General features: G+C 47.6%; 1 protein-coding gene across 1 annotated transcript in view; it reads left to right on the top strand.

The window, feature by feature from the left end:
* The window catches only part of LOC130113060 (VPS10 domain-containing receptor SorCS1), a 316719-nt gene that overhangs the window by 199750 nt on the left and 100662 nt on the right, over positions 1 to 16307 (top strand). The window lies entirely within an intron of this gene.

Below are 16307 nucleotides of genomic sequence, written 5' to 3'. Positions count from 1 at the left end.
TGATTTTAAAAGTCCACAACACATTACTGTAGTTCAAATATCTCCTGCGGTGGACGTCCTACACACAAAACTAGACAAACCTATCACTCCCTCTGGACGACAGAGATTTTGTTGCGCCCATACGAGGTGGGTCACTGAGCCACGTTTTTATTATATAAAACTATAAATCCCCTGAGTAAGATTGCAGGGTACCAAATGCAAATGTTTTTCAAATAAATAATCATGGGATGGGGAAGACACTGTCTGGGTGAGGTAATTATGTGTGAACTAGGGAGGGAGGGGCAGTAAATGGGATGGATAAATTCCAGTTTGCTGCGGAGTTGGATGCGATTTATAGTCTTTTAGGGATGACCGTTTACATTAACCAAATGCTTTTGTTGCAGCCAGGTCCATTCCGGCCCAATGTTTTACTTTCTGATGAATAATGAAGACGAGCTGCCGCCGAGGAGACACCGGGGCACGCCCGTGTGTGTGTGTGTTTGTGTGTGTGTGAGAGAGAGAGAGAGAGAGAGAGTTGGTCATTCTTTCTGGATTTGTGTACACCTGCATATCATAGCAGATATAATACTTCATCCCTCAACATACACACACACACACGCACACACACACACACACACACACACACACACACACACACACACACACACACACGCATACAGATATCTAGCCTGCAGTTCATTCTGTTCTTCATGACGACTTCCAGATACTCTAAAACTATAAATATTATTAGATTATTAGTCTCAAGACATGGTTTAAGAGTTGAAACCATGCAGTTTTTATCCATCCATCCATCCGTCCATCATCCATTCATCCACCCATCCATCCACCCATCCATTCATCCATTTAGCTGTCCATCCATCCATCCATCCATCCATTATCTGAACCACTTATCCTGCTCTCAGGGTCGCGGGTGTGCTGGAGCCTATCCCAGCAGTCATTGGGCGGCAGGCGGGGAGACACCCTGGAGTGGCTGCCAGGCCATCACACAGCACCCCCCCCACACACACACACACACACATTCATACCTACCATACCTTCATACCATACCTTCATACCAGTATGGCCGATTCACCTGACCTACATGTCTTTGGGTAGTTTTTATGGGGTTTTTTTTTTATTATTGATATTATTATTATTATATATTCTGTCATTTGCATAAATTGCCGTGACATGGTACCAGATAGATACTCTGCAGGACTGTAGGTCACCCATCGAGGGAGCTTTCCCAGAAATGCGTGCCCTCACACATGGCGGGGCTGTAATCAATCAATTAATTAATGAATTAATTAAAATTGATTGTCAGTTATAACTTGGACACTGTGGTTTTGATCGTCACAGAACCAGCTCCAAATGTGCACTCTGATAAAGCGCTACGACTTTTTAATTGGGACTCCTAAAATCCATCTTTAATGATTTTCTGCCATTTTTAGCTTTTATAGACCTTCTTTTTTTCCTTCCATATTTTTTTTATTATCATTCTGCACTAAATCTGCAGAAGTGCATCAGTACACTTTCATATTCTTGGTTACTATACAAAGATAAATCATATGGTTGCTATCTACTCATAGATTGGACGATAGGCATGGTCTCAGGTCTCAGAAATGGGCACAACTCATCAAAAACGTCTCAGCTCATTACAAGACCTGGTTCCTGTCTTGATGTTTGGAACACAAATACATGTAATTATTTGCTCAAACTGGCCTATTGTGGGTGCCCAAAAAGCCTAAATCAGGAATCAGGAACATTTTTTCATTTTACTTCATGCATTTGCGTACATGAAATGAAACGAAATGCCATTTCCCCCAGCCCAAAGCAGTACAACACAAAGACAAAAACACATCCAAAAACTACAAGAACACACATACCCAAACTAACAGCTACACTCACCGGCCACTTTATTAGGCACACCTGTCCAACTGCTCGTTAACGCAAATTTCTAATCAGCCAATCACATGGCAGCAACTCAATGCATTTAGGCATCTAGACGTGGTCAAGACGATCTGCTGCAGTTCAAACCGAGCATCGGAATGGGGAAGAAAGGTGATTTAAGTGACTTTGAACGTGGCATGGTTGTTGGTGCCAGACGGGCTGGTCTGAGTATTTCAGAAACTGCTGATCTACTGGGATTTTCACGCACAACCATCTCTAGGGTTTACAGAGAATGGTCCGAAAAAGAGAAAATATCCAGTGAGCGGCAGTTCTGTGGGCGAAAATGCCTTGTTGATGCCAGAGGTCAGAGGAGAATGGCCAGACTGGTTCGAGCTGACAGAAAGGCAACAGTAACTCAAATAACCACTCATTACAACCGAGGTATGCAGAAGAGCATCTCTGAACGCACAACACGTCGAACCTTGAGGCAGATGGGCTCCAGCAGCAGAAGACCACACCGGGTGCCACTCCTGTCAGCTAAGAACAGGAAACTGAGGCTACAATTCGCACAGGCTCACCAAAATTGGACAATAGAAGATTGGAAAAACGTTGCCTGGTCTGATGAGTCTAGATTTCTGCTGCGACATTCGGATGTTAGGGTCAGAATTTGGCATCAACAACATGAAAGCATGGATCCATCCTGCCTTGTATCAATGGTTCAGGCTGGTGGTGGTGGTGGTGTAATGGTGTGGGGGATATTTTCTTGGCACACTTTGGGCCCCTTAGTACCAATGGAGCATCGTGTCAACGCCACAGCCTACCTGAGTATTGTTGCTGACCATGTTCATCCCTTTATGACCACAGTGTTCCCATCTTCTGATGGCTACTTCCAGCAGGATAACGCGCCATGTCATAAAGCTCGAATCATCTCAGACTGGTTTCTTGAACATGACAATGAGTTCACTGTACTCAAATGGCCTCCACAGTCACCAGATCTCAATACAATAGAGCACCTTTGGGATGTGGTGGACCGGGAGATTCGCATCATGGATGTGCAGCCGACAAATCTGCAGCAACTGCGTGATGCTATCATGTCAATATGGACCAACCTCTCTGAGGAATGTTTCCAGTACCTTGTTGAATCTATGCCACGAAGGATTAAGGCAGTTCTGAAGGCAAAAGGGGGTCCAACCCGGTACTAGCAAGGTGTACCTAATAAAGTGGCCAGTGAGTGTATATCCAAACTAAACAAAAAAATTCACTGTCCAAGGGAACGAACGCCAGCCAGGATGACTCTCGGAACCGCCAGTCTGCATGGGCTAGCAGCTAGCTTAGCCCGCCCCGCTTCCATGTCCTGTCAGACCGCCCTCGGCGTTTCCTCCTCGGATGCAGCTCCAGGCAGGGGCCGTGGTCCCCGAGCCCACTGGACGAAGCAGCGCAAACTCTCCCAGCTGATCCAGCGCCAGCTCTCCCAGTCAGACACCCTCGACACACCTCCCCCCACTCCTCACGACATCAAAAACACCAGTCAACGCCTGGTGAGGCCGCCGCCAGACCGCCCTCGGTGTTATCGGAACTGCCGGTCTGCATGGGCTAGCAGTTAGCTTAGCCTGCCCTGCTCTCCTAGCCAATTCAGCGCCAGCTCTCCCAGCCATAGAACAAGGACAAAACTTAGAAGCAGGCGTGGACAAAGACGCTGCGGGGACGGTACTGGGTGAGGCCGCCGCAAATGTAAATTCACGCCGCCATCTTCCCATATCGGAAGCGGGAGTGGATCTTACAGGTCTTAGTGTGCCAGTTTGTATTTTTATTCAGGGTTTTTTTTTGTTTCCTGAGCATTCTTCACCAAACTTTCAGCATAACAACAGTGGAATTTAATACACAAATGAACCATGAAGAAGATCATAAAAAACATGGCTTCATTTAACCATTGAAATTAATGAATTTATAAAAGTTATCACAAATGTAGTCATTATTTTAGCGAGAATGAGAAACTGTAGAAGATTTCCTTCAAACTGCCAACAGCGTTTGTCAAACTTGCCGAGAGGGTGCAGGACTTTTAACTTATTTTTCCATTGCTTATGGAAATTCAGAGCTGCCACAGTGAGAAAAAATAATTCTCACAAGTATCTCACTTTATTAAAAAAAAATCTTGTTATAACAGTACAGCTTTCTCATCATAATTACAGTTATTTGTTACAAAGACAAAAGGTCGTTGTTACACTGACAAGAATATTTATCCACGAAAAACTAAATTGAGCGTGTCATAGTTGTTTTTATTATTCTATTTTATTATAATAATAATTATTATTGGAGGTATGCACTGGAGAGAAGAGGAATGAAAGAAAGTAGGAGCAAGATGGAATACCTTTGCGTGAATGAGAGGGAGGACAGTGGAATGGCGAGGATGCAAGGAGTAGAGGTGATGAACGCGGATGAGTTTAAATACTTGTGGTGAACTGTCCGAAGTAATGGGGAGTGCAGAAGAGAGGTAAAGAAGAGAGTGCAGGCAGGGTGGGGTGGGTGGAGAAGAGTGTCAGCAGTGATTGTCACAGAAGGGTGCCAGCAAGAGTTAAAGGGAAGGTTTACAAGACGGTTGTGAGACCAGCTATGTTATATGGTTTGGAGATGGTGGCACTGATGAAAAGACAGGAGGAAGAGCTGGAGGTGGCAGAGTTGAGGATGCTAAGATTTTCATTGGGAGTGACGAAGGACAGGATTAGGAACGAGTATATTAGAGGGGCAGCTCAAGTTGGACGGTTTGGAGACAGAGCAAGAGAGGCAAGATTGAGATGGCTTGGACATGTGTGGAGGAGAGATGCTGGGTATATTGGGAGAAGGATGCTGAATATGGAGCTGCCAGGGAAGAGGAAAAGAGGAAGGCCAAAGAGGAGGTTTATGGATGTGGTGAGGGAGGACATGCAGGTGGCTGGTATGCCAGAGCAAGATGCAGAGGACAGGAAATGGATGATCCGGTGTGGCCAAAAGTAGTAGTAGTAGTAGTAGTAGTGTCAATCTAAGTTTGTCAGATCATTTTAGTGTTCATTCACAGCAAGCATTGGGGTAACATGGTGAGTGGTGGTTAGCACTGTTGCCTTGTGAGAAAGAGCTTCCTGGTTTGAATCCAGGCCCTCTGTGTGGCATTTGCATGTTCTCCCTGTGCTTGTGTGGCTTTCCTCCATGTACTGGACTTTCCTCCCACATCCAGAGATATGCAGTGTTTGGTTTGGTATCAGGTACTCTTGCCATTGTCCTTGACCAAGGCACTGTCCTCAGAACTTGGGTAGGAAGAAATGGAAGCGGATGATCTGTTGTGGCGACCCCTAATGGGAGTGGCCGAAAGTAGTAGTAGTAGTAGTAGTGGTGGTAGTGGTAGTAGTAGTAGTAGATTAATATTATTATCGTTACTGCCTTTGTCGAAAGACCTGCCTATACTGGCATTGGTCACCACCAGAGTTTCAGCAAAAGCTCATGTGATCTGATGGTAAGGAACTGTCATCACAGGTTTGACCCGGGTTTGACTCCTGTACACAATTATGATTGCTTTCAAACAGCAGGGGACAAGGGGACAAGGCGAGACCATGGATAAACTATGTGAGTATTATCCACGGCTTTCTCTTCTCACTGAAGAGGGTTCCATGAAGCCATTTCTCCCAGTCTTTTCTCACCTCTATTTCCAGACATTGGGTGAACTTGTAAATTCTCTCCGGGAGCGTCAGAGCTCACTCTGAGTGGGGTCTCGTCGTTCTGAAATTCAGGCGAATCTTGTTATAACATTTTCCCATCAAAAAGAAATATTTATTATAACAAGATACTGTCTCATCATAATGGGAATGTTTTCTCATTATAATAAGATGCTATGAGAAGTATTATTCTCCCATGATAGTAGCTCCATGCCGCTGTAATTAATCATTTAGCGTCAACTTGTTATCATCACTGAAGGGCTTTAGTGCACACAGGAGTATAGACAGCTTGGCCTCAGACTGTTTTATCCCTTTATCCTTAAATTAGCTGTGTCCTACCTACGATTCCACCATATACCACATTTATACATCTCGTCAGCCATTTACAACTACGCTGCTTTCACAGTTTGCCGTTCGTTTCAGAGTTTGAGCCCCAGAATGGTGGGCTGGGGCTATATTTTATATTGAGGTTTTCTCTTCAGTCACTTTGACCTTCACTGTATATCTCATGCAGTATATTCTGTGAAAGTGCTTGGTTTGAAGCAAATTCAATGGTTGCAGGAAACCTAGGAGCATATAGTTAAACTAATGTAGTTAAACTGCTCGTGATTAATTTCATATCGGAGCTCCGAAGGATCTTACCGAAGCTGAAAACGTCACTAGTGAACTGATGAAACCAGCACCGCCATGAGTCTTTCAACGTTTTCAGTTGGACTATTTCTGTACCGTTAAGTTAAAAATATCAAAAGAAACATAGAATTACACCAATGTTATAATAAAGTATGGCAGCGCATTCGGGGGGCAGTCCGCGAACCCGTGTCTCCCACTCCGCAAGCGACAGCGTTAACCAGGGACCAACGTGTCTACTTATCCATGCACCTTACACTACCCCCCTCCTTCGGGAAGCACTTCAGCATATCAACTCCTTCACGCCACTGGGCGCACGCGCTTCCGATGACCTCACGGTCTCACCATCCCACTTCTGACACCAATGTAGCGAATTAGGGGGGCAGCCCGGGAACCGTCGCCACAGCGCGAACCCATATCTCCCACTCCGCAAGCGACAACGTTAATCAGTCGACTCAAGGGTCCGACCCGTTAGTCAAGGACCAACGTGTCTATTTATCCATGCACGTTACAGTATTAAAAAATTCAGATTCTGTAAAATGTAAGTCGTGATTGAATGATGAACATCACATGTTTACTGCTACACCTGGGTCAGTGTTTCAGGGCAGATGCACGATGTCCTGCACCAGTTAACTAGAAGACAGCAGCAGAATCAGAATCAGAAACACCATTTGTCATTTCCCCGAGCCCACAGTAGTGCAACACAAAGACAAAACACATATCCCAAAACTACAAGAACTACAAGAACACATATATCCAAACTAACACATATGTCTTTTAAAAAAATCACTGTCCAGGAGAACGAACGCCAGCCAGGATGACTGTCAGAACTTCCAGTCTGCATGAGCTAGCAGTTAGCTTAGCCTGCCCCGCTTACGCATCCTGTCAGACCGCCCTCAGCGTTTCTTCCTCGGGAACACCTGCGGTCAGGGCTGTGGTCCTTGGGCCCACAGGACGCAGCAGACCAGGCTCCCTCAGCCAATCCAAGGCCAGCTCTCCCAGCCAGACACCTTTGACACACTCGACATGACGACACTAAAAACACAGTCAAGGCTAGGCGAGACCGCCGCCAGACCGCCCTCAGTGTTATAAGAAGTGCCGGTCTGCATGGGCTAACAGTTAGCTTAGCCTGCCCCGCTTCCGCGTCCTGTCAGACCACCCGCGATGTTACCTCTTCAGGCACAGCTCTAGGCAAGTTCGTGGTCCCTGGGCCTACAAGATGCAGCAGACCAAGCTCTCCCAGCCATCAAATGAAGACAAACTTGACGCAGACATGGACAAAGACACTGCATGAACAGTACTGGGTGAGGCCACCGCAAACATGAATTCACACCACCATCTTCCCACACGGGTACTGGGTGAGGCTGCTGCAAATGTGAATTTGTGCCGCCATCTTCCCACACCGGAAGTGGAAAAAGAAATAAAGCAGTTAACTAGAAGACAACAGCAGTTAAGTTGAAGACAGCAGCAGTTAGGTGTTAGTGTGCAGTGATGAGCAAGCTAGGCAGTGGGTCTGTGTTCTGTTGGAACCTGTTCATATGCAGACCTCAGTCTCACCCTACGGGATTGAGTAAATAAGTATAGTTAGAAAATAAATGAATATAAACAGGAGTCTCAATATAGTAATCAATTTAAAAAAATATTGTTTACACATTGTGCATGGCTGCTCATCCTTAAAATGGAAAAAAAAGTCAACACAAAACTCTTAAATAGGTTTTACACCTCATTAAATTCCACCAGTAACCTACAGGGTGAATTAATTTACCACTTACCAGAGGGAGTAAGTGTTTTTCAGCACAAAATAAGACTAGGCCAAGTGTATTCAGGTAGGTGATTCACTGGCTGACGTGCTGACAAACGTATAGTATACGTGGACAAACAAGCAAGCCTGAAATTGTGCTTTGTTTGACTGATTCTTAATTAAGTATTAATACGGGCCAAATTAACTCATATGGCTACAATTTCAAGTAGAAAGTTCTGAATTAAACAATGTTTGATCCAGTTTAAAACACACTCGGGACCGGCAGGGTTCGAATTATAAACTCAACTTCGTGGGGGTCTCCAAAAACAGGGCAAAAAAAAACATACGCATGCGCTCAATTCATGCCCACACAGCAATGGGACTTTTTTTATTACAGTGTATGACTGGATGAGCACTGACACGAGCACCGTGTCAAGGAAATCGAATGTTTAGCCTAATGCCCTAGAACCAGCTACTAGGCCTACTACTAAACTGTAGTGGAGGACTTTGAGTATTTTTTACCAAACTTTGGTATATTTTACCAAACACAAAACAATATTATATAGGCCTATTATATATAAAATATATAACAATATTTTACCCAAAACAAAACAAAAAACAGTTGCCATGTTAAAATCAAGGACAATTAGTTGCTTACTTCGAGAGTCGAGATCACTAACACTCACTCACACACGTAAATGGCAAATGCATGGCACAGCGGCCAGTGACAAGAAAGTCCAGAGTTGAGATCACTAACACTCAAATACGTAAATGGCAAATGCATGGCACAGTGACAAGGAAGTCCAACGCATCCAGAGTCGAGATCACTAACACTCACTCACACACGTAAATGGCATGCATGGCACAGCGGCCAGTGCCAATATTGCATTTTGAGCTGTTAAAACCAAAGTCCAGCAGGCTTGCAGTGAGCTGTCTTTTTGGTGGCCGAGGAGGAGGCATGGTGAAAAATATTGCACATTACTTGATGTAACTAGCTAGGACAATATTAAGACAACATTAATAACGTTCCATCTCCGCACCTTGGCGCCCTTGTCAACGTTTCAAGCATACCGAGTTTCCCAAAACCGATGTTGCTTTAGGCTATCCTACAGCGCCCCACAGTGTCTCGGTGGTGAAGTGCAGCCAAATGTCCAATTCACGGACGAATAACGGTGCGTAGTTTTTTTCGAAAACATATGTATTTAAAACAATTTATTTCACTAACATGAAGAATCCTAATAACATTGAAAGATACATTATTTGTGATCAAATAATGTTTTTTTTAAAATATTTTGTTAGAGACCCCCACAGATCTAGAGTTTTATAGCTTTCAAGGGAGCTAATGCCTCCTTCGTGGGAGCTCAGCTCCCATTGGCTCCCACGTAATTCGAACCCAGCTTGGGAGTCTTGTCGATAGTTGCGTTGTTTGGCAGTTTCTCCCAGAACCTGGCGGGCCTCTCCCCGCTGAGACACAAAGCATCTCCATGTAGCTTCAGGGAGCTGGTGAGACCTTTGCAGCCCAGTGATTTGCTGACTAGTGAATAATGGTTGTATCTAGACAACCTGCTACAGTCTGGCTACCCTGTAGGTCAGCTTGCTGCTGAATCCAAGCTCCTTAGAACAGAGAGCACTTCATCAATACCTAACAACCAGCACATATTCCTCATCTTCATTTAAAACATAACGCTCACACTTGGTGTGTGTGTGTGTGTGTGTATGTGTGTGTGTGTATATATATAATCCAGTTAGTCAAGTAAATTCTCTATGAGACGGTACAAGCCTGTTTCATGCTATAAGCAATCATCAGCTGTCAATAAAACTACTTGAGGAAGGACATGCTGTAGTGACCTACTTCCAGGTTACATATTCACCATGCAATCCAGAGACGATCCCTTTTAAGACAGTGGGCGGAGGTTAGCAAGGGGTATTGTGGGTAGAGATGAGGCTGAGGTTTCAAGATATTGAACTGTTCATTTTGTGTTAGTTGGAGGAAATAAACGACCCCACGGCTGTGTGGTCAAAAGAAGTGGTCTCGTCTCCTTTCTTTCATCCTCCACATTGGTAGAGGATAGACCTGAGCCATGGAGAACGCAGCTACCAGTGCAGCGGCAGTGGCTAACTCCGTCTCGCTCAAACTGCCCAACTTCTGGGATACGGCTGCGGCAGCATGGTTCGCTCACTTCCAAGCCCAGTTCGCGATTAGGAACATCACCGTGGATGAAACCAATTACTACTACGTCATGGCGGCAGTCGGAACATCTACGGCGTCACGGATACTGGGCCTGCTGCAAGCCTCGCCGCCCGTGGGTAAGTACAGTACGATTAAGAGACACTTGCTACAGGCTTTTGAGCTTGCAGAGGTGGAGCGGGCGGACTGGTTGTTTCCGCTGCAAGGCTTGGGAGACGGCAAGCCATCGGAGCTAATGGACAAGATGCTGGCTATGCTGGGTTCGTGCGACCCCGCCTTCCTTTTCGGCCAGCTGTTCCTCCGTCAGCTCCCCTCGCACGTCCGTGCTGCCTTGGCCAGCTCTAAGTTGTCCACCACCAGCAACTTTCGGGAGTTGGCCGTGGAGGCTGACAGGATTTTTCTCGCCAGCCGACAGCAGTGTGCGGCCGCTCTGCTGCCTGCCCACGCTCTTTCACCACCGCCGGTTGAGGCTGCGGGCGTCTCCGCGGCAGCAGTTTCTCGTCGGCAGCAGGACTCTGGGGGACTGTGCTTCTACCATGCTAGGTTTGGAACCAAAGCCAAGCAATTCCGTGCACTATGCACGTTCAGCGGGGCGAGAAAAGCCAGGGCCGGCTCTCAGTGGTAGCCCTGAGCGTTGGCCAGGAAGGCAGGCTGCTGTTTATTCAGGACACCATCTCCGGCCGGCGGTTGCTAGTTGATTCGGGCGCCCAGCGGAACATCCTGCCTGAGACACCAGTGGACGCGATGGCCGGCGGATTCGCCCCCCATGGATGCTGCTAACGGCACACCCATACGCACCTATGGCACGAGGTATGTGGAAGTGGTTTTTGGAGGTCGGCGGTTCGGCTGGGACTTTGTAATGGCGAAGGTGTCCATTGCCCTCCTGGGTGCGGATTTCCTGCGCGCTTACGGACTGTTGGTAGACGTTAAAAACCGCCGCTTGATTGACGCCGTGTCCTTCTGCTCCTACCCATGTACGCTGGGGGAGGCGGGTCCCATCGGCTTGTCCAACATGATTGCCCCCGGGGATGAATTTCAGCGTCTGCTCACAACGCCCATCTTCTCGTCAGCAGTCACCAAGCACCGAGTGGAACACTACATCACCACCACTGGCCCCCGAGTCTACGTCCGTGCATGGCGCCTTGACCCAGCCAAGCTCGTCATCACCAAGGAGGAGTTTGCCAAAATGGAGCGCCTCGACATCGTGCGCCATTCCGACAGTCCATGGGCCTCCCCCCTGCATATGGTCACGAAGGCTAACAGCGGCTGGCGCCCATGGGGTGATTACCGCCGCCTCAACAACGCCACAACGCCAGACCGGTACCCCGTCCCGCACATCCAGGACTTCTCCGTGCACTTGGCGGGGGCGGTCATCTTCTCCAAGGTGTACCTCGTGCGCTGATACCACCAGGTGCCGGTCTGCCCGCAGGATGTACCGAAGACTGCAGTAATCACGTCATTTGGCCTGTTCGGGTTCACGAGGATGCCGTTTGGGCTCAAGGGGGCTGCACAGACCTTTCAGTGGCTCATGGACTCTGTGCTGTGAGATATGCCGTTACTGTTTGTTTACCTGGACAACATTCTAGTGGCCAGTACGTCCGTGGCAGAGCACCTGGTCCACCTCCGGCAGCTGTTCGAGTGGCTCAGCCAGCATGGGATCATCGCCAACCTGGCAAAGTGCCAGTTGGGCCTGCCAGCCAATGATTTCCTTGGGCACCGGGTTACAAAGGACGGAGCAACCCCCCTCCCCTACATGGTGGACACTGTCGCCAGATTCCCACGTCCGAGCACGGTGAAGTCCCTGCACGACTTCCTGGGCATGGTGAACTTTTACAACCGGTTCATTCCCTGGGCGGCTCATCTCATGCGCCCCCTGTATGAGGCTCTGAAAGGTAAGGACCCCAAGGGCCCAGTGGACTGGTCGGAAGAGAGAAACCGGGCGTTTGAGGATGCTAAGGCTGCGCTGGCTGACGCCGCCTTGTTGGCACACCCATCACCAACTGCCCCAGTAGCACTCACCACGGATGCCTCAGATTACGCCGTGGGGGCAGTGTATGAGGAGTGGGTGGGCAGAGCCTGGCAGCCACTCGCTTTTTTCAGCCGCCAGCTGCGCAGTAGTGAGAGGAAATACAACACCTTCGACCGGGTGCTTCTTGGTCTGTTTCTTGCCATCCGCCGCTTCCACTTCCTATTAGAGGGCTGCCAGGTCTGTGTGTTTGTGGACTACAAACCACTGACATTCGCGATGGCCAAAGCCACCTCTGGTCTACATCTCAGAGTTCACCACTGACATCCGTCACGTCGCCAGCAAGGACAACTTCGTCACCGACTGCCTCTCCTGGGCGATGTTGGGGGCCGTCCACTTGGGACTCGACTACGCAGCCATGGCTCAGACCAGGCTGCTGACACAGAAGTGCAGGCCTACCGGACCGCTGACACTGGGCTGCAGTTGAAGGATGTGGTGTTCGACGACGCCGGGGCCATGCTTCTCTTGGCCCATGGTGCCCACGGGCAGGCGGTGACGGATTTTCATCGCCATCCATGGCCTTTCACACCCAGGCGTGAAGGCGTCAACGAAGTTGGTGAGGGCCAAGTTTGTGTGGCATGGCCTCAGGAAGGACGTCGAGGACTGGGCAGGCACCTGCGTGCCATGTCAGCGCTCCAAGGTTCACCGCTACACTAAGGCACCCCTGGCACTTTTCACAGTGCCTGGGAGGCGTTTTGACTATGTCAATGTGGACCTAGTAAGACCCCTTCTCCCACACCATGGTTTCACTCATCTCCTTACCATGGTGGACAAGACTACTAGGTGGCCAGAGGCTATTCCGTTGTCAACCACCACATCTGCTGAGGTGGCCCGGGCGTTCATCCGGTCCTGGGTAGCCCTGTTTGGCACACCATCTGACCTCACTTCTGACCGGGGCCCGCAGTTCACATCCGAGCTCTGGACTGCAATGGCTGAAAGCTGAGGGGTGAAGCTGCACCACACCACAGCGTACAAACCACAGGGCAACGGTTTTTGTGAGTGGTTTCATCGTTCTATGAAGGCCGCTCTTCGAGCCAACCTCACAGACAGCAGCTGGGTCGACCGGCTCCCATGGGTCATGCTTGGCCTGTGGACCGCCCCTAGGGAAGACCTCCCATCCTCGTCAGCCGAGCTGGTTTACGGCCACCCACTGCTGGTCCCGGGGGAATTTCTCCTGGCACCCTGGTCTGCTCCCCGCCAGCAGGTTGTGTTCCAGGACAGCGCTGGCCTTTTCACTCCAGTACCAACTTCGCGGCACTGCCTCCCTCAGTCTTACATCCCCAAGTACCTGCAGTCGTCTAGGTACGTCTTCATTCGGCATGACACCCACCGTACCCCCATGCGGCCCCCCTACGATGGCCCCTTCCGTGTCCTGGCGGCGGGGGCTAAGAACTTTGTGGTGGTAAGCAGGAGCGGGTTTCAGTTGACTGCTCAAGCCAGCCCACCTGAAATTGGACAGGCCGGTTCAACTGGCCCAGCCCCCTCGGCGTGGACACCCTCCTGCCCCTACACCCTTCAAGAGGAGCCGTTTTGGCCGCATTATTCGTCCCTCGCCATGTTGGTTTTTTTTTTCTTTTTGTCATGGTGAATTCTGGGGGGGTGTGTGAAGTGACCTACTTGCAGGTTAGATATTCACCATGCGAGCCAGAGACGATCCCTTTAAGACAGTGGGCGGGGGTTAGCAAGGGGTATTGTGGGTAGAGACGAGGCTGAGGTTTCAAGATATTGAACTGTTCATTTTGAGTTAGTTGGAGGAAATAACAACCCCACGGCTGTGTGGTCAAAAGGAGAAGTGATCTCGTCTCCTTTCTTTCATCCTCCACAACACCACCTACTGCCTCGTCATGCACATCACGTTCACATTGTCCAATGGGGAAGGGAGAGGTGCAACATACAAAAATTTCAAAAACACATGATCGCTAACGGTCCACGGGGTATTTGTCTTTTGTCATGATTTATTTGTAATTAAAAAATAGGTGCTTATATCTATGTTTGCAACTGATATATTTCATTCCAGTTATTCACTGTGGACATTTCTGGTTTGCAAATGATACAATAATGTAACGATCACGGATGAATAGGCTCAGTAGCCCTTGGCTAATATGTCGGACCCTATAGCCAAGGACTACCGAGCCTATTCATCCGTGATTGTTACAGTATTATATCATTTTCAGTTAGACATATGTTGCACATGTTCGTTACAATATTGTATCATCGTTACAATATTGTATCATTGTTACAGTATTATATCATTTTCAGTTAGACATATGTTGCACATGTTCGTTACAATATTGTTTCATCGTTACAATATTGTGTCATCGTTACAATATTGTATCATTTTCAGTTAGACATATGTTGCACATGTTCGTTACAATATTGTTTCATCGTTACAATATTGTGTCATCGTTACAATATTGTATCATTTTCAGTTAGACATATATTGCACATTTTACTGCTGGTTGAATATGCTTTGTTCTTTGAGAGGATTTTCCAGGTGGTTGAATAATTAATGTTTCTGTCCGCCAGTGACCAAATATAGGGCTTAAAGATGTTACTTTCTTTAAATGGTTCTAAAGCTACACACGTATGCATTCAACCTCTTGTTGAATGTTCCCTCTGTTAGACCGACATATGTCTCTATTTGGTCGTTGACATCTCTTGTCACCGTAGCTTGCTAGATAACTCCTTTTGTCTGGCATTTTTCCTCGAGGGGGCACGAGTCGTTCACACGGCAGTTGCAGTTGGGGGTGTCCGGTTGTGATAAAGGTGTCACTGATTTGTTCATGATTCTTGTGTTGTTGGACGATATTATTTGTTGAATGTTAGGCATGCAGCTGTAACTAATTTTGATGGTGTTCCTACTGAATATCTTCCTCGGTTGGTGGTCCGGGGTGAAGCACTTACCCAAAAGTTCAAAAAAGCGCTTACCGGTGTTTGTGGCCAAGGTATCACTGTAGGGTGGGTTGTACCAGGTGATGTTTCGTCTTCTGCTACGTTTGCTGATTTGCAGGCAATCAGTATTTAATGGTGGGTTGTATTTGAGCTTAAAATTGTAGCCACTCTTTTGTAATGCATCTTGGTATTGGGGTGCAGCTTCATTTGAAGATGGAATCACTAGATGACAATTTTGAGAGTCTTCTATTAATGCTTTTTGGGATATTCTTCAAGATGGAGGGTGGGTGGTTGCTCTCTCTGTGAAGATCCTGCAGCGTGTTGTGGGGCTTGTATGTGCCATTCCTAAGGTCCATTGAGATGTCCAGAAAATCAATTTGTTTTTTGTTTGCATCAATTGTGATTTTTAGCCCATTGTTTGAGAATATTTTGCAGATTGTTTTCTTAATTTGCTCGACCTCTCTTGGTGTTTTGCTGCAATACAATTTGTAGCAAATCACCAAGAGAGGTCGAGCAAATTAATATGCAATCTATGTCTAACTGAAAAATGGTTTATCATTTGCAAACCACACATGCCCACAGTGAATAACAGGAATGAATTGGCCAGCAGCTGCAGACATAGATATAAGCACCTATTTAGTAATTATAAATAAATCATGACAATAGACAAATACCAACTCCCCCTCCCCCAAATGGGACCGCTAGCGGTCACGTGTTTTTGAAATTTTTGTATGTTGCACATCTCCCTTCCCCATTGGACAATGTGCACGTGATGTGCATACACACACACACACACACACACACACACACACACACACATATATATATATATATATATATATATATATATATATATATATATATATATATATATATATATATATATAATGTTTTTTTTGTTTTGTTTTATTTTCCCCCTTTTTCTCCCCAATTGTACCCGGCCAATTACCCCACTCTTCCCGAGCCGTCCCGGTCGCTGCTCCACCCCTTCTGCTGTCCGGGGAGGGCTGCAGACTATCACATGCCTCCTCCAATACATGTGGAGTCACCAGGCGCTTCTTTTTACCTGACAGTGAGGAGTTTCGCCAGGGGGACGTAGCGCATGGGAGGATCACGCTATCCCCCCCCATTTCCCCCTCCCCCCTGAACAGGCGCTCCGACCAACCAGATGAGGCGCTTGTGCCGTGACCAGGAAACATACCCACATCCGGCTTCGCACCCGCAGACACGGCCAATTGTGTCTGTAGGGATGCCCGACCAAGCCGGAGCTAACACGGGGAT

The sequence above is a fragment of the Lampris incognitus genome, chromosome 5 (genome assembly GCF_029633865.1).
Source record: "Lampris incognitus isolate fLamInc1 chromosome 5, fLamInc1.hap2, whole genome shotgun sequence".
Classification (NCBI taxonomy): Eukaryota; Metazoa; Chordata; class Actinopteri; order Lampriformes; family Lampridae; genus Lampris; species Lampris incognitus.
Note: the sequence above shows the minus strand (reverse complement) of the source record. Positions and strands in the feature narration are given on the sequence as shown.